We start from the raw sequence: 14709 nt of genomic DNA, 5'->3' as shown, positions 1-14709 counted from the left end.
GACTTTAGCAAGACTTTTGACAAGGTCCTGCATGGGACGTTAGCTAGGAAGCTTCAGTTGCTTGGCATTCAACATGAAGTAATAAATTGGATTAGACATTGGCTTTGAGGGAGAAGCCAGAGGGGGATAGTAGTTGGTTGCCTTTGACTGGAAGCCTGGGACTAGTGGAGTGCCGCAAGGATTGGTGCTGGGTCTGTTGTTGTTTGTAATCTATATCAACGATCTGGGTGATGATGTGGTTAACTGGATCATATTTGTGGATGACACCAAGATTGGGGTGTAGTGAAGAATGAGGAAGACTATCAGAGCTTGCAGCGGGAGCTGGACCAGCTGGAATTGAATGCATACAAGTGTGAGGTGCGGCACTTTGATAGGATGGGTCTTACACTGTGAACAGTAGGGCACTAAGGAATGCAGTAGAATAAAGGGTTCTGGGAATACACTTCCATAATTCACTGAAGTGTCTGGATGGGTAAATAGGGTCGTAAAGAAAGCTTTTGGCACATTGGCCTTCATAAATCAAAGTATTGAGTACAGGAGATGGGATGTTATGTTAAAGTTGTAAGACTTTGGTGAGGCCTAATTTGGACTACTGCGTGCAGTTTTGGTTACTTACCTACAGGAAAAATGTAAGTAAGATTGAAAGAATACAGAGAAAATTTACAAGGATGATGCAGGCACTAGAGGACCTGAGTTATAGGGAAAGATTGAATAGGTTGGGACTGTAATCTTTAGAATGCAAAAGATTGAGGGGAGATTTGATAGAGGTATACAAAATTATGAGGTATAGGTAGGGTAAAGGCAGGCAGGCTTTTTCCACTTAAGTTTGGAGAGACTGCAACTAGAGGTCATGGGTTAAGGATGAAAGGTGAAATGTTTAAGGGGAATATGAGGGGAAACTTCTTCACTCAGAAGGTAGTGAGAGTGGTGTATGTGAGCTCAATTTCAATGTTTAAGAAAAGTTTGGTTAGGTACATAGATGGTAGGGGAATTGAAGGCTACGGTCTGCGTGCAGGTCAATGGAACTAGGCAGTTTAAATGGTTTGGCATGGACTAGAAGCACAAAAGGGCCTGCTTCTGTGCTGGACATTTCTGAGTCTATCCCTCCTATAAAGAGGCAACCAGAACTGAATACAATATTTCACCATTATCTAACTCAGATTTTATAGATCTGCAACATTATCTCACAGCTGTTGAACTCAATTACTGAAGGCCAACTCACCATATGCCCTTACCAGCCCTATCAACTTATGCGGGAGCTTGAAAGGATCTATGGACATGGACCCGGAAATTGCTCTGTTGCTCCAGACTGCTAAGAATAATGCGTTAGTCCTTTACTCTGCTTCAAATTCAACCTTCCAAAGTTGAATCACATTTTTCCAAGCTTAATTCTCCATCTGCCATTTCTCAGGACTGACTTTGTATCCTGTCAATGTCCCCCGTGTGATCACAACAATCTTCTACACTATTCAGAACACAACCAACTTTTGTGTCATCTGTAGACTTACTAATGCACCCTCTTCCAAGATATTTACCTTCCTGATGAATATAATTTATATCCCTAAGATTTAGCAAAGAATTGTGAACTGACCCGAGAATGCAGAAATGTCACCTACCATTGATTTTTGAAATGTGAAACAAAAAGTATTTGTAACCTTGACTCCGTTTCTCTCTCCACAGATTACACTTTAGCCACTTTAACTTGGTACTAGAAATACAACAGTAGCAGCAATAGCTTGGGGTTCTCAAGACCCACTGGAGGATCTGGGATCTGCAGGATTCAAAGTCAAAACACAAGCAATGAACATTGAGAAATATGTTGAGGAGGCAGTGGCCAGTAATCCTCTAAATCTTTGAGATCTGTGAGATCATAGCTGATTTGTCACCTAACCCTTTATATCCCCTAGCTTTTCCCCATATATTTTCATAATTTATCAAAATTAACAATTCATCGCACATCAATTATTATTTGCTGGTCTTGCAAGTGACAACAGATTGTATACAGGTTCCTAGCTTCAGCCTTGAAAGCCAAGTTTTGCACTATCCTTAATAACTTGTAAATTTTTAATTAAACCATGAAATATGTTTAAACTCTAGGTGATACAAATAATTTGTAATCTCTTCTTTGACTTTAACCCTAAGGAGTCCATAACTCATTCTGGATGCATTAATACTGCATTCTTACCAAGACCAAGATGGCCCTCTTGAGATATGGTGCTGGGTGTTACTGTTCACAGAGTAAGCTTGGACATTGAATATGAGTTTGTGTTGGGAGGGTTGTTTGTTAGACCAGAAAAATTCAAATTTTGATGGAGATCCACTGCATTCAGAAATGCAGATTGGATTCCAGATTAGTATCTGACCTACGAACAGCTGAGATTTAATTTTAAATTATCTGGAAGGTCTCAAACCCCGACTTTACAGCAGAGACAAGGCCATTACCATTTCTTTTGATACAGTAATTTTGCCAAGTACCTACAGTTCCTTTTACAGACAGTATACAGTGCTGCCAGCATGAGCTGGTAGGGAAGGGAATGTATGTTTTGTTTTGTAAATAGGTGGCAGTCACAATGGTTGCTTTTCCCAATGAGGTTTCAGTGTTGTTAAAACTGCACTCATTCAGGTAAACAGTTAAGTATTTTATTATACATATCAATTTCCACAATAAGTCTAATTCCTGATCTACTCTTGTAGCCACAATCCTTATTGCATAGCCAATTAAATTTCTGGTGACCTTAAGAATTTGTCACTGAAAATGAATACATGTCTGGCTGTGGTGGTCATTATCCAGTACTTGGGATGTGAATGTTGTGTACTTACAAATCCATATATAGATTTTGTTTCAATTTTGCTTCTTGATTAGTGCATATATCCTCATTTCTTCCATTATGAGAGGAAGATGACTGATGAAGTTACTGACATCGGTTATGTCAGTGATGCATTGGTTACTGCCACAAGGAACCTATCTCGTGAATGCAGATTTAACTCCAGCAAATCACAATTGTTCTCCTTAATGTAAGATACAAATCCTATCAATTGTTTTTAAAAAGCAAAAAGAAAAACTGTATGGTAGTAGAAGTACGCAGTAGGTCAGGCCTGGTCTGTGTTTTAGGTCAATGCTTTTTACCTTTAAGGGCACTTCAAGAGATGAAACTGCAACTTAAATAATTTCTTCACACATACCATTTCTGGAATTTAGTTTCCAAAACTGGAATGACTTCCTTTTTATTCTAAGGGTTAAGTAGCCTGACAGAAGGAAGTTTCAATCTAATTAGTTGTAAATTTCTCAGCTTTTCATTTCTGCAATTTAACACTCAATTTTTAGATACACTTTTACTTCTCTTACCATTGCCCGCTTACACATTGCATTGTTTGTATGCTTGCTGCTTGGCTACAATATCCAGGTGTTGTAGTAGCTCACAATAGAGGAAGTCCTTGTTAGCATCATATTAAAAGGGACAGTTAAGGACACTGGTTAAGTATACTATCATGAACACATGTAATTGCAATAGATTGATTGGAAGGGACAAGGTTAAATATATTTATACATACAACTCACAAGCAAGCATAGTAGATTTATCTTCCATGATCTAGCTATCACTTAATGGACACTAATAATATCATTCCAGAATATAATCTATATCCATTACTTTCAAGACTTCATCCAATGCATTTTATCAGCTAAAGGTGGTGCGTAGATTAAAACAAGAAAAAACACCCCAATTTTATAATCTGGTAGAATGAGGCTCAAGAATTATTCCACCTTCCCTTCTGCTATCAAGAGTCTTGCCTACAAAACAATGGAAGGGATGTGCACACGTTAGCCTGTGAATTGGTCCTCGATTCAGATTCCAGTCTTCCCTTTACATGGGAAGGGACCAAAGTCAATTCCAGTAGTAATTTCAAATTCATACCCAGAGGCTAGGTTCTATCCTTTTGTTTTTAAAAGTGATACAACTCAAAACAACAAATGTTGGAAGCAGGCAACAGACCAGTGATAGTGGAGAAAGTCCAAGTTTTTGTTCAACATCATACATCATATCACAACAAAAAAACTTGAGCAAGGAATGATCCAGTTAGGAAGGAATATGAAATGCACTTAAAATTAAAAAGATGGAGGTAAAGGTAAAGATACAGCTTTATCTACATTGGAAATTTAACTATTCACCTTTGCAGCAAACACTTGGACACATAGTGAATTGATTTTGTATGCACTTTCAGGAAAAAAAAGTCACTAAAAGATCTTGTCATCAGTACATGCCTTGACATGGAGGGGAGATGTATGCACATTGGCTGCCATATTTTCTACGTTAAAGCACTACCTACATCAAGTGTTAGGAGAGCAGCTGGGACATTGCAGGTTGTGAAACTTGTTGGTCTTCCCTTGGTCTCAATTTCAAAAAGACATGGAATACAGTGAAGTTGTTAATATTTTTTATTACTGATTCAAACAAGTACATTTGTATACATCTGTAACTCAGGTTGCACAGATATTGAAAGAGACATTTACAGACCTTAGATAAAAGCACAACAACTCAGCTCAGTGATGGAAATAAAATTTAACCTCCATCCTTAAACAAGTTGTATAGATATTGTATTGTCAATGACTGCACCTAGATCAGCTGCTCAGTGTTCCATTTAAAAAATCTAAAGTTTTAAAGGCTGCCTGAAATTTTTATCCTTAAACATCTGTTTCAGCTTTTGTGGTTAATAATGTTGTCAAATAACACACAGTACATGGAAAGCTGCCCTTGATTAGAAAATTTGATGGATCTTATTAGTGGCAGGTGTGGTATATGTTGCATGTTGAACAATATTGAATATGCATTAAGTGTTTCAATTTTAAACAAGTGTGTATGCATTGTATAAATTACATCTTTATCCCACTGCCATCCTTGAACACTTCACAAAAGTTACTGTTATGCAGATTCTGCATAACATTGTTAAAAAAAGGATTTTGACAAAATAAACAGCAAACCTCCAGATGCAGTGGTTAAATGCATCACTGAAAGTATGAGGTCCAAATGATCAGTATCAGAATAGACAATTGACAATTACAGTGAAACCCCAAATTTCCATACTTCAGATCACAGCATTTTGATGTTTTGATATGCTGTGTAGTCTCATGCAATACAAGGGAAGTGCAGATAGTACTGGGGATCAAGACAGGTCAAATGAATAAGGACATGGCTGATGGAATACAATGTGGAAAAAGTGCTATTTGTGGATCTATGAAAAGATCTGTGTCCTAGAGTCCAGGCAGCAGGCTGAAGAACAAGATATAATCCAGTATTATAGCTCAACACTACTGATTGTTCACGCTGGAATAAAGTGGTAACAGAATTTAGAAGTAAAAAATCTTCTAGCTTGATCTCAATTAGTTTCTACAATGAATTGTAAAATGACTATTTTAACCAAAAATAAAACCATGGGAATACAGGGTCCTTGTTTCTCTCCAATCTCCCCCCAAAAAAACTAATTACAGTCGGCCCTCCTTATCCACGGGTGATTGGTTCCGGGACCTCCCATGGATACCAAAAAACGTGTATGCTCAAGTCCCTTATATAAAAGGGTGTAGTCTTCCCATATACTTTAAGTCATCTCTAGATTACTTATAATACCTAGTACAATGTATATACAGTTATTATACTGTATTGTTTAGGGAATAATGACAAGAAAAAGGTCTGTACACATTCAGTACAAACGCAACAATCGTAGCTCTTCTGGGAACGCTGATGCCGAATTGGCATCAGCCGATCCCGATTCTCCTGTGATCTTTAAGTTCTGAGGCTGTAGCACTTTACATAGCTAGCCTTAAACTCCTTCCTCTCGCTCACAACACAAGTGGTGAACGAATGAGACACGAGGTGAACAATGCTTAACTTCTGGGTTTTCCCGTTCCGCTGTTGGTTGAATCTGCGTATGGGGAACCCGCAGATAAGGAGAGTATTTTGATCGTGCATTTCTAAAGACAATATTATTACTAACTACTTTAAAATGAACTGCTACAGGTACATCTTGAACATCCGGTTGATATGTAATGATCAATCTTTGTTTTCTTCTCCCCATGCTAACTTCAGGCAATTAAAACGATAACCGCTTATTTTATCCACACCAAATTAAAAAGGAAGCTCTACTGAAGATCTATCCGTCAACTATTCCTGCAAACCAACGAAAAATGGAGTAAATTGTAACAAGTTCAAGAGTGAACTGTGGATTTGCAAATGTGCTATCAGCTTGAATGCCACAAAAGATCAGTTACTTTGTTTTGAGTTAGAGTCTAGATATTGCAGAGAAACGCTCTTCCAGAAGAGAAAACACACCTACTTCGAGGTCAATTCTCTTAGATGAACACTGCTGTGAATATTTTGTATACATACAGCAACAAGTTCAACAGATGAAGGTTTGAAATCTAGGTTTTTGCTCTTTTCCAATGATTGGATTTTGTATGGTTGTTACAAATGTCAGAAGATTAACTTCATTGTCTCTTTGTGTAAGTAACCCAATGGCTTCTAATATCACAAATGCATTTACATTACATCCAGTATGTTCTACAATGTAGTTGTATATTTTGGTTTGTCACTCCATGTCTGTAACCTTGATTTTGCTTAAAAACAATTTAGAGATCAGCCTACCTCAATGTATTGTGAAAAATGTACATTTAGACATGTGACATATTTTGACAAATATTAGAACTTACTCAAATGAAAACATTATAGTGTTAAAAGTTACTCATGTTATTAATGGTATTTCAGAACCGTCTATGTAAGCTTTGTAATACAATACAACCACAATTTTAAAAATTTCTACAATAAAAAAGTTTTATTACCAGCCTTAATACTATAGCCATATTTCGGCCCCTTAAAGAACTTCATCTAATCAAGGATGATGCTACACTTACTAGTGCAATAGTTAAGGGAAAGTATAAATCAAAGCAACAACACACAACAAAGTGTTGCTATACCAGATCATTAATGGTAGGAAGACTGGAATACAAATTACATGTGAATATTAAAATTCTTTATTCCCACCTTAGCAAAGTTAGCAGCCCATGTCTTCCCTCAAAATATTATGCAATCCAAAAAAAGACAAACTATAAACAATAGACCACTTTATAGAGATGCCTACAATAGATTAAAAACAATTAAAATATAACAAATAAGATAATTGGTAGACCCAGATTGTAGAGACTGATTAACTGTGCTTCCAGCTGTTTAATGGGAATTGGCACAAGATAAACTTGTTCACATCTATGTAATGGCAAGCAGAACCAGAGAAAATGTGATGGAAATTATATGAAAATTTTTTCCCAATGCAGAACAAATACACATTACAAAACTTCAGGGCCATTAACTTTAAATAACATCAAGACTTCTGCTTGTTAGATTCTTAATCTTTCAATGATCATGCCATAACATTTGCCTATTATACAGTTCATTATGACAGGTTGTGTATGTGCTGTTTACTTGTATCCCTTGAGTGACAGTTATAAAAACAATGTTGCTGTTGTCCTGGTGTGATGTGGCAAACTGCTGTATCTTGATCATTAAAAAATTCACTTAGACTAGAATCCATAACTAATTTTCTGCTAGAGAGCACATGACTTGACATTGTGGATCTCTTTTGTTGAGATAAAATAAAAATTTGTTGAAGCATGGATAATTAAGAGGTCTTCAAACCCATCTTGCCACCACAGCAACTAATGATACTTCAACTGGGCGGAAAGATTTAAGAATGCATTACAAGCCTTCAATGTTCATGTAGTTTAGAATTAATCTCCCCCAAAAATAAAACTCATTTAATCTATCACTAGTCAACTTCTTGTACTCAGCTCAACCAAATAACTTTTGCATATCTAATTCACTTGAGACCATTGCTTAAAAATTTAAAAAGTTTTTTTTTTATTTTTAAGTACCAATGTGTGTAATACAAGCATTCAAAGTTGTGTTCATTCCAAAGCCACAAATCATTTTCTTTCTGTACTATCCTGGAGGTCAGGTAATCAATTCATTACAGAATTTAGACTAATAATGCAGATCTTTAGTCCAAATTTAATGTCACATTTAACTTCAAATATCACTTTTGTAAATGGGCAATTAGATTAAGTATATTTAACTAAAAATTAGAAGCCTTCAAAGTTGTGCATGTTTTTGTTTGAAAATGTGGGAAATATCAACTGCTATAATATTGACCTGTAGACATTGTTCTTTGCTGAATGTCTGTTTTTCCGGTGTTTTCTGTTATAAGTAAAGTAATGTGTAGATGAAATCGTGACTGCCATATTACTTTATCGTTTCTTTCTTTGAGCTGCATAAAGACTATAAATTCTTGCTTCCAGCAAAGTTGAAGGCCTCCCGACCTTGCCCTTCCCTACATCCATTTCCATTCCCCCCCCCACACAAACAGCTTTTGTGCAAATGCAAGATAGTTTATTTAAATGATGAAAGAAATTTGAAGGTGTTGCATATTTTACCCAAGTCGGGGGGGGGGGGGAAAGAGAAGGGGGAAAATAGCATTTGAAGAATTAAAAAAAATCAGGGAACATTCATTCACAACTTCTCGAAAGTTAGTCAAAGACTAGTATGCATGTCAAACATCCTGAGTTTATCAGTTATATATATTATTTATGTAGAAAAAGCGGCAAGACAGGTTATCACACTACTGGAAAATGACACTGTAGAGGGGTAATGGGGGGTGTAAACAAAGAAATGGTAGGTGATTCTTGAAAGATCACTACCAATCCCTCTCGCTACCCCTTTCAGAACCCTGTGGTGTAGTCCATCTGGTCCAGGTGACTTATCTGCCTTCAGTCCATTCAGCTTCCCAGGTATCATCTTAGTACATACCCAGCTGATCAAAACCCCACTATAATTGTTAATATACTCATTCACCATCAATTATACCAACTATTATCATGTGTATCATATTTAGTGGTATAGTGGCATCCACACTGGACTTTGAGGCTAATAATCCCAGGTTTGAATCTGACCGGCTCCTTGCATGATTTCCATCCATGCTGGGTTAAGAGTCAAGCTAGCAACTCTGCCTCAAAAGAAAAATAGACAAAAATTCCAAAAGGATGGCAAGGTTTCCACCCAATGCACCACAGGCGTGAAAAAGAACAATTTTAGTATCAGAACAGTAGAGCACAAGAACAAGCCCTTCAGCTAAACTAGTTAGTAATCAAATGCACAACTAAACTAATTCTTTCTATTTACATAATGTCTATATCCCTCCATTGTCTGCACTTGCTGTGCAAAAGACTTGTCCACTCAAAATTAAAAGGGTTTATCAAAAATAGACATGCAAAATAATTTTGGAATGTAGAATACAGTAACCGTGGTGAGGCTGGGGTATTGGCTATTAATTACTTCTGTCAATAACCCACATATTAAATTCTAAAATGTTACATGGCAATGTTCTTCTAACTTGTAATGCCTAGTGTGCGCAAAAATCTTGCTGTGCAATTTTTTGCCCAATGACAACACTCGCGCACTGAATTTCTAAGCGGAAGTAAACCTGAAGTTATTCCAAGGATAATAAACTACCGTCTAGTTTGCTGTTTATTGCTTAAAAGAAATAAAATAACAAGTCTTATCTCTCTCATTTCCTAGTTTCTGTATTGTACTCAAATTTATTTCTCGTAGCTGCACATTCCCGACTTCATGAGGTTTTGGTACAATTTACTGTTTCAGCCATTCTGCTTTAAATGAACTAGCAGTTCTTTTGCACTTCATGCCCTTTGCTTCTTTAGAATTAGGCAGCGAATCAATAATTTCTTCAATAAAAGCAGTATAAATAAGCCAGCTCTAAGATCTGTGAACAAATCATCACATAGTCAACACCATCTGCATCAGAAACCAGAAAAGGAAATGTAATTGTGCATAATCATGCCAATGAGGTAGAGGGTGACAACCTTGTGTGCAGGTAGCAAAAGATGCGAGGGAACACTGTTACATGGTAATACATTTCTTAGTGAACCAGGTGAGCTTTAATGGAGTGTGGGACTAGTACTAGGAATTCTGGAACACAGCCCAGGCAAGTTTAAAAAAGTGCATAAGAAACCATCTGGTGAGCTAAATGCCAACTATCAACATTTATGAATGCTTTTGCAAATATTTGAAAGATGCATTGGTAAAAACCCACTATCGGTGTCTAATGTCAAAAAGGTAGCAAACTGAAAAGATGATGGCACATCAAAAGATCAATTTCTTAGTAATCCCTCAAGACTGAAAAATAGTGACTTCCATTTCCCTTGTGGGTTTTGGGTTAGCTGATGATGCCAATGTACTTTATTTTATATGCTGTACCGCAAAGATTAATAAGATTAGAATTAAAATCATTTTAGCTGATATTTAGAAAAATTGTTGAAATGAGAATTTGTAAGCAATTTGACAAAAGGTAGTCTGCAGATTGGTAAATAAGATGAATAAGGTATATTTTTACATCTCAGTAACATCCCAAAAGTAAATGCAAATCTGGATAGAGATAGAAAATATACAGTCAAGTGAAAACAAGCTAATGTTGAACTTCTGGCAGAAAAGATCAAGTGATGCTTGATCTTTTGCAGAAAAGATCAAGTTACAAAAAAGCAAGTGGGATAGCTTATTTATGTTTCTTTTAATATTCCCTAGTCAGAGAAAGCATTAGATTTTTCTCTTATTAAACAAAGCAGGAAAATCAGTTAACTTATATGAAGGAAATATTTATTGAATACATTTAGATAGGCACTAGGAAAACTTCATAGTAATCAGAAACCAGTCATTTGACCCATTTATTGGAATTTTTAAAATATTTTTGTGTTGCAAATGAGAAAGCAGTGGACAAAGATTTACAGAAAATATTTGCTGTATCAGTTGTTAATCTCAGGATAGAAGGTAAATCTGTGTGCAGAAATTTGACCTACAGAAAGCTATAAGCAGTGTTGAGTAGCTTTGGATGGCAAGATCCAACAAGTAGCATGCTACAGGCATTTTTTTAAATCTTACAATTCATATACATAAATGACAGATGAAGATACTGGAAACTGGGAGGGGCCAAACCTGATTACACTACAGAAGTGAAAGAAGTTAAAGAGTGAGCAGAAACTACAAAGAGGATTTAGATTGATTTTTCAAAGATTTTGCAAATAGTTTGTAAAGTTCTAAGATGCAAAGGGATCTGGGTATTCTAGTGTAGGATTTGCAAGAGGCTGATGTTATGGTACAGCAAGCAATTAGGAAAGCTTAATATTTGGTTTGTTGCTTGGGAGCAGAATAGAGATGTAGGGCCATTAACACAAGTAATATTAATTAACCAAAATAGAATCCATGTTTTCAGTACCTCACATTTAATTGCCCCATCTGTGAAAACTGGGTCACATTAGAGACTTTGACAATGTCCACAGTTTAAACATGGGTATGTCAATTCACACATTTTCCAGCAGATGGTTCTCTATAAACACTGTTCAAAGATTTACAAAAAACAGGCAGTTACCAGTTAACATTTGGCAGGGAGGAAATCCTTTACCAACAGGAGTTCCAGTCTATAAACAGAATTAACAGAAGGCCTAGTAGTTCAATGTTTCATGAGGAAATTTTAACGACAGAGCAAGTCCTGTGCAGCTGACATAATAAATGTTCAATTTGTTTTAATTATAGTTCCAAAGTTACTTGGACCAAAGCTTTGCCCCACTATGGCGCAGCTTTTCAGTTCTTCATCATATCAAAATATTCTTTAATGATTAAATTTGCATTAACAGAATTGAAAAACAGAATTGACCTAGCAGCATAAAGGGAATTCCAAATGAAACTATAAGTGCTTTTAATATCAAGGATGTTAACCCTAAAAACCATGAATCATATAACCATATGTTGGAGGCCTGTTTGAAAAGATGTTTGGGCTAAAGACTGAAAATTCTCTCTCATACTGGAAGCCAAGGCTTCGTTTCCCTTCTTGCTGGAATATGCTTATGATAATCAGCACCAAAGACAAGCATGAAGTGTAGTTATCCCCTTTTGTTCAAGAGCCTGATGATTGAGGGGTAGTAACTGTTTTTGAACCTGGTGATGTGAGTCCTGAGGCACTTGACCTTTCTACCCGATGGCAGCAATGAGAAACTTGCCCTACGTTTTTCCTTTAAATCTGCACCTCTCATCTGAAATACATGGCCTCTAGTGTTAGACATTTTTACCCTGGGGGAAAAAAATGCCAGCTGTCAACCTCACCCTATAGCTGATACCCTCTAATCCAGATAGCATTCTGGTAGACCTCTTCCTGCACTTTGTCCACAGCATCTACATCATTCTTACGTGGCAACCAGACCAAATGCAACACTCCCAATGTGCCTTGACAAGAGTTTTATAAAGCTGCAACATATCTTACAGATCTCTGAACTCAATTCCTTGATTAAAGCACACCTGGGTATGCAAAACCATGTCTTTACTGTTTTGTTTTGTAACTTCAAAATGCTAAACTAATTCAAAGGAATATGCAGTGTGCCTGAAATACCGGTATAACTTCATCTTCAATTGCATGTCGTCATTTCACCAACTGGTATTTGCACACCTCACTTAATATATTTTACACACATCATTTAAAATGAACGATGCTTAATCAACCAATAGATACAAGATTCAAATTTTAGCAAAGTATTAAATATAACATTTCGCACCTTATCAAACAGTGCAGCCACTTTGAGAAGTATGGACTCAGACCCCAAGATTACCCCATACTCCATATTATCACTGTTTTGTCCCATGTATCTTAAACTTCTGGACGAACCTACCATGAAAGGTCTTAACCAAATACTGTCCAATAATCCACTCAAATAGCTTCCCAACCATAGACTTGCCAATCTCTAGTTTCCAGGATTATCTCCATTTCCCTCTTGAACAGAAGTGTATTTGCCAACAGCCAGGCCTTTAGGAGGTCACTTTTGGGTAGAGGACAAAGATATACAAAGTTCTAAGCTCAAAGTAAATTTATTATAAAAGTATGCATATGTCACCATTTACTACCTTGCAGGCCTTCACAGTAAAGTATGATCAATGAAAAACATTCACACCAAGACAGACAAAACAACAATTTGCAAAAGGAAAAATATAACATTCAGAACATAATAATGTAATTTGCCCAACGCCACAATAGGCACTATCTCAATGGCTCTCTACCCAACCTTGGATCACCTGGACAATACAAATACCCATGTCAGGATGCTGTTTATTGTCTATAGCTCAGCATTTAAGACCATTATTCTTACAGTCCTAATTGAAAAGCTATACAACCTGGACCCGATTATCTCCCTCTACAACTGGATCATCGTCTTCATAACTGGAAGACCACAATCTGTGCAGAATGGAAATAACATCTCCACATCGGTGACTAACACTGGTACACCACAGGGATGTGTGCTCAGCCCACTGCTCTACTCTCTACACCCATGACTGTGACAGGGCATAGTTCAAATGCCATATACACACTTGCTGATGATACAAACATTGCTGGCAGAATTTCAGATGGTGACAAGAGTGCGTACAGGAACGAGTACCAGTTAGTTGCAAGGTGTCGCAGCAACAACCTTACAATCAACGTCAATAAAAGCAAAGAACTATTATACCTCAGAAAGGGTATGTTGAGGGAACTCAAATCAATCCTCAGAGGGATTAGAAGTGGGAAGAGTGAGTAATTTCAAGTTCCTGGATGTCAATATCTCCAAGGGCATAAAGTAGACATAGCATATTGATGCAGCTATATTATATTATTAGGAGTTTGAGGAGATTTAGTTAACTAAAACACTCAAACTTCTACAAATGTACCATGGAGAGCATTTGGACTGGCTGCATCACTGTCTGGTGTAAGAGTGGGGGCACTACTGCACAAGATTGAAGCAAGCTGCAAAAACTTGTTAATTAGTCAGCATCAAGTTGGGTACTAGCCTTTGTAGTATCAAAGACATCTTCAAGGACTGCTGCCTTAGGAAAACTGTCCATAATTAAGGTTCCCCACCACCCTGGACACGCCCTTGTCACTCTGTTACTGTTTGGACGGAGGTACAGAAGCCTGAGGGCACACACTCAATGATTCACGAACAGCTTCTTTCCCCTCTACAACCTAATTTCGAAATGGACATTGAACCCATGAACATCTCAGTTTTTAAACTGTTTTGCACTACTTTAACTATTTCATATATTTTTATACATGTACATACTTAATGTAATTCAGTTCCCCCCTTATATTTACCAAGACTTTCATTGTACTGCTGGCATAAAGTTAACAAATTTCATGACATATGCCTGTGATATTAAACCTAATTCTGATGTAGTCCATGTGCTGTTGAATCAGTTAAGAGGTGACCTGAGTAAAGCTATCTGGATCATAGTATTCACATCTTCTGCTTCTCTCAATATCCCAATAGGCTCAGACTTATCCACCTTAACATTTTAAGAGATCCAACACTACCTTTCTTGTAAGGTCATATGTTCCTGGAATATTAACACACTCCACATCTTGCTCCTTGGTAAAGATGAAGTACACAATTTGCATCTTGCCCATGTCTTCCACTCCAAGCACAAAACACAAAAGTAAAATTATAAAGTACAATGTTAACATATTACCTTGAGATTCATTTTCTTACAGGAATTTACAAGAAAATAGAACTTAGAAAAACTATAGATGCAGACAGACCAACAACCAACTATGCAAAAGACAAGCTTTGGAAATGAAAAAACT

Source organism: Hypanus sabinus, chromosome 13, assembly GCF_030144855.1.
Source record: "Hypanus sabinus isolate sHypSab1 chromosome 13, sHypSab1.hap1, whole genome shotgun sequence".
Taxonomy (NCBI): domain Eukaryota; kingdom Metazoa; phylum Chordata; class Chondrichthyes; order Myliobatiformes; family Dasyatidae; genus Hypanus; species Hypanus sabinus.
This window is presented reverse-complemented; position numbering follows the sequence as displayed.